Raw genomic sequence first — 11,144 nt, forward strand, 5'->3', positions numbered from 1 at the left:
AAAGTAGGGGTTAGGTATATGCACGTATCGAACAACGTAAAATAGGTGGCAAGAGTATGTTCGGTTCCATCTTTCCCCATAAAGTTGGAAGCATATCTTGGAGGGATTGTTTCATCCTGCCCGTGCAGGCACTGCGGGCAATGAACGGCCCGAATCACTTCACATGAGTGATCCGGGCCCACCTCCATGTAAAAAAAAAAAAAATTGACTCGGAAAAATCCGAGCCGTTGGATCGACCCTTGCGGGCACTGCCAGCAGGGGTAGGGTCGAGTAAACCATCTTGGAGTAACATTTTCTTGCATATGAGGTGCAGCTGAAGTTTAAAAAGTTTAGTTTTGAAATTCAAAACGTTCTTTGGACGTCGTATGATTTAAAAGATTCCTAGAGTATTTATATCTATTTATTTTTGCGTATTTAATGTCGGCTCCGACTATTCCGGTTTTTAAGTGCATATAATAAAAATTCTTGTAATTTCCAACGAATGAATATTCCATTTAATTGTTTAATTAGGTCCACAATCGAAAATTGAATTCTTTGGCCGTGAATTTTTCTTGTGAAAATGCGGTGGCTGAAATTTTATGACGCAGAAAAGTACAAATTTTGGTGGACAAAATTTTGGCCTGTGTTATTGCAAATGATTCTCAATGAAATATATATAAGCTTTGAGTCTTGATTACATCAGGAATCTCGCTTATATTAGGATTCATAATCCTAATCTCATTAAAAAATTTATTTTCATTAATTAATTAAAATTCTCATGTTGTATATATCGTGCAAAGTCAATTATTGAAAATACATATACACACATACACACACACACACACACACACACATACATATTGTGAGGGTCCATTATCATAATCACGATTTATTATCATGTAATCATGATTAATCAATAAACAACGGAAAAAGAGTTAAAAAATTTCGTTTGAGCTTACAAAAAATTTCGAAATAATTTTCCCATAAATAAGACATGCCAGAAAATCAAATGTTCAAAATAAACAACATATATCTTCAATAAACATAACAATATAAACAATTGTCAGCTACACACAACCACAACATATACAAACAAAAAATACCATTGAGCCGACACGGCTCAATAATAGCATAACACAATCAACCAAATATATATATATATATATATATATATATATATATATATATATATATATATATATATATATATACAACACTACGTAATAGCTAAATATAACTGAGGCCACTCTCAAGGTATTGGGATATTGAGAGTCAAATGATCGATAGGAACAATCACACATAAGATGTTTGAGTTGGTCCACGACTCAGCGGACCGTGCCCTGGATATGGGCCAACCTCGAAGCCTGCAACTACTTAAGTCGGGCCGAATCAAGGTGGCCAAACATCTCCATGACACAATATCATATCATATATACAACGAATCTCAACCGCAATATAACTGGATCTCAATAACAGACATGCTCAATATGATATGTTTAGTTGTATTGATGTGTCTAACTAAAATAAAAATATGTGAATGAGTGAAACATTTTATTTTATTTTGCACATCAATTATCAACTGATAATATGTGAATCAGCATATGATTTCACACAAGTAAACAAATAGCAAATAAATCATATACAAGATCATCATATGTCTCTGTTAGACATCGTGAAAAATAATTGTTCTCTACATACCTCAACCAATTTGCCAATAATTTAAATTCTCGAGATCCTGGATAAGAAAACTTAGACAAATCATTTGAATATTAATTTAAATGGTCTTATTATCATATAAAAATTTCACAACCGTTTAAATGAACTAAAATTCTAATTTCAACTATTTATAAACTTTAAATTTTAAAATTCCGATATTCGATTAAAATGTCTAAGATCAATCATTTCTATTTTAGTTTATCGTAAAATATTATTTTTAGCTTTAAATTGCGCTAAACTACTATTCAAGCGACTGACTTTTCTAATTTCCCAAACTTTGAATTTTATCTAAAAAAAATTCACAATATTTGAATTTCATTATTTTATTAATTCGAATTATTGCGATAAATTCTAATCATTATCAAACCGTTATAATTTTATTAAATTATCGTATTATTAGCTCAATGATAAATTATAGGTTCGCTAATTATAGGTTCGCTAGATTATATCTCCAACTCGCCAAACCAAGGCTAGAAATCGAACCTAAATACTAGGCTTGTCGGCAATAGGCGACGAATTCGCCGGAGAAGACAACCGAAACCACGTAGAAAACCTAATCGCGAGCTTTCTGCAAAATTTTGGTATCAGATGAAAGTTTACGATATAAGAAACAAAACAAATCAATCAATTTTGAATTTTTAGCGACGGGGGACAGTGATTCAACAGTGAAAGGGGCAGCGATTCGTCGGAAAGTTTCAATAAACCGTTCATTATCGGTATCAAAACGTAGCTCTCACCATAGGTTTTCCGAAAATGTATTTACTTTGAATTTTTAGCTATCGGCGCGGCCACAATCAGCATTCAAAGATTCGAAAATGGTGATGAAATGAAGAAAAGCTAATGGATTCACAAGAAGGGCATGGTGTACCAGAAAAGAAAAACAAGATTAGTGGGAAACAAGACGATGGTTGTAAATATTGAAAATTAGTGTGTGATGATGTAGGTAATGATGAATATTTTTGGATTATTTGTAAAGATTTTCTATAAATAGATATCTCATTTGTGAAGAAAATCACAATTGAGTTGAGAGAAAAATATTATAAAGTGTGTAGTTTGATAATTTTGAGAGTTTGAGATTTTTACTTTTTACCATAAATTTTTACTTTTTCACAACACGTTATCAGAACGAAGCTCTAAAAGTCCTCCATACTTTTCCAAGCTCCAAACAGAAGAAAAAGGTAACAAAAGTAATAATATTTATTTTACTGTTATTTATTTATTGTGTATATATTTAATATATAATATAATGTTATTATATAATAAAAATTAGAAATAATAATAATAATTTTTTCAAAAATTTGTTATAAATCCAGGGAGGATGTTAAGACGACATCTCACACTCCCGGTAAGGGATACGATAAGTATAAAATCATATAAGGTTTTTAAACAAAATAACTTATGACACCTCATTATAATAATATGATATGATATACATAATTATTTAAACATGACTAATATTATATACATCATATTATTACCATAAAATTGTACAAATACATACATTTATTTTTTTGTACACCAGCGGTCATAAACGGTAACAAAACGGCTAGTTTTTGCCCTATAAATATGATCTCATAAACACATTCAATCACTCCAACTTTCTCTTCTTCTCTAAAAATTATTCTTCATCAAATTTTTCGAAGAAAAAAGAAGATGGCTTTCTCAAGGTTATTTTTAATTATTTTGGTTATCATACTCACGAGTTTTGTATTTATTGGAGAATATCCTCCTCGTGTGTTTTCTTTATTTTTATCCATTACTTTGTATTGTAATATTCATTAACTAATAAATGCATCGTAATTTTTTTAGTACCACCATGTCAAATTTGACAAAGCTCGAATTTGTTGCGCTCGACATCACGGGAAAAAATTATATGCCATGGACTCTCGATGTAGAAATGCATATTGAGTCATTGGATCTAAGCGAGACCATGAAAGAAAATGGTATATCTTCATCACAAGAAAAAGCAAAAGCTATAATATTTTTGCGTCGACATTTCGATGAAGGTTTAAAATGTGAATATCTCATCGAAAAAGATCACATGGCTCTGTGGAAAGGATTGAAAGAAAGATTCGAACATATAAGGGAAGTTATACTTCCGACCGCCCGTGATGAATGGAATATGTTAAAATTCCAAGATTTCAAGAAAGTTAGTGATTACAATTCGGAAATGTATCGAATAATCTCGCAATTAAAATTTTGTGGACATGAGGTTACGAAATCAGAAATGCTTGAAAAAACATTTTCCACGTTTCACATCAAATATAACTTTACACCAACAATATAGAGTGCATGGATTTGCGAGATATTCTGAACTTATCGCCTGTTTTCTTGTGGCGGAAAAGAACAACGAGCTATTAATGAGAAATCATCAGTCCCGACCTAATGGATCAACAGCATTTCCAGAAGTAAATGCTGTGAGTAAAAATGAATTTAAACCTGAAAACCAAAATCAAATCCAGAGACAAGGTTTTGGTCGAGGTCGAGGTCGTGGTCGTGGACGTGGATGTGGAAGTGGTAGTGGTTGTGGTCGCGGCCGTGGTTTTGAAAACAATCGAGATAGTTATTATTATAACTCATCTCAAAAGGGCGTCACGAACCACCCACCAAAAAGACATCATGAGAACATGAGTGTAAATGAAAATCACTCAAAAAGATTTGAAAGTTCTTGTTTTAGATGCGGCACTCCAGGACATTGGTCTCGTATTTGTCGAGCCCCCGAGCACCTTTGCAAGCTTTATAAAGAATTGATAAAGGGAAAAGAAAAAGAGACCAACTTCACTGAATACAATGGCCGTTTGAGTGATTCAACTCATTTTAATGCTGCAGATTTCCTGAATGATTTCTCTGGAAATGATCAATATGCTGGTGGAATATAAATGAAAAATATTGACGCTGGAGATTTTCTCAATGATTTTTCTGGAAATGAATAATATATTGGTAGAATATAATTGTAAAATAATTTATTTTTCATGTACTCATATGATAATGTTTCATTGTACAAGTATGATATGTATTGTATTTTTCAATTTATTGCATACGTATTGTCAATAATTTTTTTTCATTGTATATTTTTTTGAAGTTCAAATATGGAAAATGCTACGAACAAAGCTGAAGCTTGCATACCTAATAGTGGTACAACGCACACTATCCTCCGAGATAAAAGATATTTCTTGGAACTAAAACCAACAAAAACAATGGTGAATACAATATCAGATCCTGTAGACTTGATTAAAGGATGTGGTAAAGCACAATTTTTGTTAACTATTGGTACAAAATTTTTGATCAATGATGTTTTGTATTCACCACAATCAAAAAGAAATTTGTTGAGTTTTAATGATATATATAGTCCCATGGGTATGATACTCAAACAATGAATGAAGAAAATGAGAAATATATGTGTCTTACCACATACAAATCAGAAAAGAAATATGTAGTTGAAAAACTACCAATGCTACCTACTGGATTGCATTATACATATATAAGTCCAATTGAATCAAACATGATAGTTGATAATTCTTCAATACTGATCAATCGGCATGATCGATTAGGACATCCTGGTTCAACAATGATGCGAAGAATTATAGAAAATACACATGGTCATCCGTTGAAAGACCATAAGATCTTTCAGAATAATAAGTTTCAATGTAAAGCATGTTCTCTTGGAAAACTTATTATAAGACCATATTCAGCCAAAGTCCAAACTAAATCACCAATGTTTCTTGAACGTATTCATGGTGATATTTGTGGACCAATCCATCCACCATGTGGACCATTCAGATACTTTATGGTATTGATTGATGCCTCCAGCAGATGGTCACATGTATGTTTATTGTCAACTCGAAATGTTGCATTTGCAAGATTACTTGCTTAAATAATAAAATTGAAGAATCAATTTCCCTGTTATACAATCAAGAAAATTAGACTTGATAATGCTGGTGAATTTATTTCCCAGACTTTCAATGATTATTGTATGTCTATGGGAATCATTGTTGAGCATCATGTTGCTCATGTACATACACAGAATGGATTGACTGAATCATTGATTAAACGTCTGCAAATGATTGCTAGACCAATGATTATGAAAACAAAGCTCCCTATTTCTATATGGGGACATGCAATTTTACATGCTGCTGCATTAATTCGTATCAGATCAAGTGCATATCATAAATACTCCCCATTGCAGCTTGCATTTGGTAAAAAACCAGACATTTCTCATCTGAGAATGTTTGGATGTATGGTGTATGTGCCTATTGCACCACCGCAACGAAAGAAAATGGGACCTCAAAGAAAGGTTGGAATTTATATCGGTTATGATAGTCCATCAATCATTCGATATCTTGAACCTCAGACAGAAGACGTGTTCACAGCACGTTTTACTGATTGTCATTTTAATGAGGAAATCTTCCCAATGTTAGGGGGAGAACAGAAACATACCGAAAAGAAAATTACATGGTATGTATCATCATTGTTACATCTGGATCTAAGAACAAAACAATGTGAACAAGATGTACAGCAAATTGTGCACTTGCAAAGAATAGCAAATCAAATACCAGATGCATTTGCAGACACAAAAGGGGTAACTAAATCATATATACATGCTGCAAATGCCCCTGCTCGAATTGAAATTTCGAAGAAACAAATTTAAGATACTCATGATGTCATTAAACGCCTGAAGCGTGGAAGGCCAGTCGGTTCCAAGGATAAAAATCCTCGAAAAAGAAAATTCATAGAGAAACACGATGATCACAAAAGAGAAAATGATGTTCCTGAAGAAACACATGATAATCACAAAATAGAGAATGATGTTCCTGAAGAAACACATGATGATGAAAATGTTCTGTAAGAAACACAAACTGACGAGAATCATGAAATATCTATCAATTACATTAATACTGGAAAAATATGGAACCGAAAAGATATAGAAGAAATTGATGATATATTTTCTTATAATGTGGCAATCGACATCATAAATGATAATGAAGATCATGAACCAAAATCTTTTGATGAATGTAAAAATCGGCAGGATTGGATAAAATGGAAAGAAGCCATCCAGGTTGAATTGGATTCGCTAAATAAACGTAATGTTTTTGGACCTATAGTCCTTACACCTGAAGGTGTAAAACCTGTTGGATACAAATGGGTTTTTATTCGAAAGCAAAATGAGAAAAATGAAATAGTAAGATATAAAGCTCGACTTGTTGCACAAGGTTTTTCTCAAAGGCCTGGAATTGATTATGAAGAAACGTATTCTCCCGTGATGGATGTAAGTACGTTTCGGTATTTGATTAGCTTGGCGGTATCTGAAAATTTAAAAATGCATCTTATGGATGTTGTTACAGCTTACTTATATGGATCACTTGATAGTAATACATATATGAAAATCCCCGAAGGATTTAAGATTTCTGAAGCACAAAGTTCAAAACCTAGAGAATGTTATTCTGTGAAATTACAAAGATCATTATATGGGTTAAAGCAATCCAGCCGAATGTGGTAGAATCGGCTAAATGATCACTTGATGAAAAAGGGATATGTAAATAATTCAATATGTCCTTGTGTTTTCATTAAGAAAACAACATCCGGATGCGTAATTATTGATGTATATGTTGATGATTTAAACATCATTGGAACGAATAAGGAAATTCAAGAAGTTGTGTCATACTTGAAGGAAGAATTTGAAATGAAGGATCTTGAAAAAACCAAGTATTGTTTGGGTTTATAAATTGAACAAAAAGAATGTGGAATATTTGTTCACCAGACAAATTATACAGAAAAGATCCTTAAACGTTTTAATATGGATAAATCAAATCCTTTAAGTACTCCAATGGTTGTTAGATCATTAAATATAGAAAAGGATCCATTCCGTCCATGTGAAGATGATGAAGATATTCTTGGTCCAGAAGTACCATATCTAAGTGCTATCGGTGCCCTTATGTATCTTACAAATTGTACAAGGCCCGATATATCTTTTGCAGTAAATTTATTGACAAGATTTAGCACATATCCAATAAAGAGACACTGGAACGGAATTAAACATATATTCCGTTATCTACGAGAAACGACAGACTTGAGACTTTTGTATTCAAAAGATGCTAATCCAAGTATAATTGGTTATGCCGATGCTAGATACTTATATGATCCACACAAGGCACGTTTTCAAACTGGATATATATTTACTCGTGGAGGCACTGCAATTTCTTGGCGTTCATAGAAACAAACGCTCGTAACAACTTCATCAAATCATGCCGAGATTATTGCACTACATGAAGCAAGTCGTGAATGTGTGTTGTTAAAATCAATGGCCCAACATATCCAAATCTCATGCGGATTATCATTTGACGAGAAGCATGTGATACTATATGAAGATAATGCTGCATGTGTTGCTCAAATGAAATAAGGATACATAAAAAGCGACAGAACTAAACATATTCCTCCTAAGTTCTTCGCATTCACCAAGGAGCTTGAGAAGGATAAATATATTGATGTTCGTCACATTCAATCAAGTGAAAACTTATCAGATCTCTTCACAAAGGCACTTCCTACGACAATATTCAGAAAACACATATATAATATTGGGATGCGCAATCTACGAAATTTGTGAAGAATTGTTCGTGTCAACATGAGGGAGAGTTTACGTGACTGCACTTTTTTTCCCTTACTATGGTTTTTATCCCAATGGGTTTTTCTTAGTAAGGTTTTTAACGAGGCAGTATAAAAACACGTAATGTAGACAATCATTATGATCATCATCACAAGGGGGAGTGTTGAAAAATAATATTTAAATATGTGTATTGAATATTTGAATGTTGAAAATAAGAGTTGTAAATATTGAAAATTAGTGTGTGATGATGTAGGTAATGATGAATTTATTTTTAGATTATTTGTAAATATTTTCTATAAATAGATATCTCATTTGTGAAGAAAATCACAATTGAGTTGAGAGAAAAATATTATAAAGTGTGTAGTTTGATAATTTTGAGAGTTTGAGATTTTTACTTTTTACCATAATTTCACAACATATATATATCTGTATCCTATTTTTTATTACTTGGGCTAAAACTTGACCAGATTTATTTTACTTTAGCCTTGTGTCATAAAATTCAAATATATATATCAATATCATCTAATATAAAACGATATTTTTAACACATATATTACACACAATTTAATTATTTGACTTAATTATTTAAAATTCCTCAATTTAAAATAATTAATATTAATTTTTGTTAAACAACGTATAATTAAAACGGCTCATTACATATATACACATATATACATGCGTAGACATATATGTAAAATTAAATAATCATTATTTAATTTTTTAATTAATTGTTAATCAATTCTAGATCCTTCTAGAATAATGCGTGAAAATCATGTACATATAGTAATAATCATTACTAACATTATTATTCAATTAGTAGATTCTTAATTTACTAAATAAATAATTGTGAAGTCGTTATAATCTCGATCGACGATCAGATGACGTCAATGTAATGAGAGCACAAATCTTGTTCATATAATGAAAATCAAAAATTTCGAAGATCAAAATTTCAACTGATCTATTTTTGGCAGCTGCCAGCTTGTGAACTTCTCACTAAAATAGAAATTTGCACTCTCCTCACTTAATCTGCAGTTAAGCTGACTTCCACAACTTCCGATAATGGAGTTCATTTATAAATTTTTTGTAAGCAATCTGTTTGATCTCCATCAAACTACAATCGTCAAATTCAACTTTTTAAATTTGACTACCTCAACGGGAGCTAAAAATCTGATACTTATGTGAACCTCAATGGTTCAGAGATATAATTAGTCGTGGGTTAACAACTTCATATGATTCTTTAAGTTTACTTTAATTAGCTTCATTCTTTTCATCAACACATTGATCGAGAATATCAAAACTTAAGTCTGATTATACCAATCGAATCATGGTAAAAGTGTCTAATAAAATTGCCCGAAGATCCCTTAGACATCACTGGTAGTGTTTGCAAGAATATTAAGTTATTGTTAGTGTACAGTACAGTGCCTTCAACTCATATATTCCGGTCTAATCTACAACCATTGTTATATCGAAAGTTGCATATGAATTCGATTAGGATGTGATATATCTTTGAGTAAAAATAGTGACATCGTATGTGCAATTAGGAAAACACATTTCCCAAAAGTGCATGTCTTGCTCTAACCAGAGACTCTTTGCACTATGAACTCATCAGATCACATAGGATATCTTCACCTATAGGCGAGCGACGAATCCCCAACTACAACACATTTCCTTATACATATTTCAAAACTACACTCAAGCTCACCACCCGATGATTCTCAATGGAGTCGGTAAACATATTAAAGTGCATGCTATTACGTAGTTTTTACGTTTTCTCGGGTTAAAGGACTAATGTGCAACCATAATCATATAATATTTCACTCAATAAGTAATAATCACTTGGACAGTTCGATTGAAGGTTGTTTAGTCATATCAAATGATCATCAATCTGTATGAATGAACCATGCTCTTAAAATGAAATATGGCGTCTACATCACAGATGTTAGTATCAAGCGACTTTATCTTTATTTTATGGGTCTGATTCGACTAGAAACTTATTTAGAATGTAAGGTGCACTTCTTAACAAGTTTCATGATCTTATGTTGAAAGACATACCTCATGATACTTATAGTATATTCAAAGACTTCCATAGAAAGTAAATGTCATAATTAGATAAAACCGTAGAATATTATTAAAATAAAGATTGTTTTAGATAAAAATCAATAAAACTTAAACCATAAATTGGCTCACTGGACACATACTTTAACAATATTTGTATATGTCTTGTTTCATGTCTGTTGTATATATACTAAATGGGTGTTTCCTAATACTGACTCAGGCCAAAATATGAATGTTACATTGGAAATTTTTCATATTCGATATTATTTTATTTATCTATCATCGTTATTAAGTACACAAATTATTATAACAAATTTTTTATTCTATGAATAAAAAGTTCATTGCAAAATTTATATTTCAAATAATTTCTTACTATATTTGAAACTATATATATATATATATATATAGTTTGAGCATATTCAAGTTCGAATCGAATCGGATTAATTTGAATACATATCAAATATTTTTCGAGTCGACTCAAAAGGTTAGTGAATTGATCGTGGTTCGTCGTTGTCGCGGAGGCTGCTGTTTCAGTTCCATTGATATTTCACGAAACGATCGCGGTTATCTTAGTGTACTTCTACAATAAAAATATATCTAATTCTATATTTTGTAAAAGATTAATTGAAAATTTGTAAAAATTACATAAATATTCAACCACCGCCGCAAAATTGCCTTTCATTCCACGACAACCACGAAATCGTCGATATTCCGAAAAAATAAAGTTATAGTTACACATCTGTTTTAGCCTGGAATTTCTCGCAGCAACTGCCGTTCTCATCCCGCAACACCC

This window comes from Primulina tabacum, chromosome 16 (assembly GCF_025594145.1).
Source record: "Primulina tabacum isolate GXHZ01 chromosome 16, ASM2559414v2, whole genome shotgun sequence".
In the NCBI taxonomy this organism is placed as follows: Eukaryota; Viridiplantae; Streptophyta; class Magnoliopsida; order Lamiales; family Gesneriaceae; genus Primulina; species Primulina tabacum.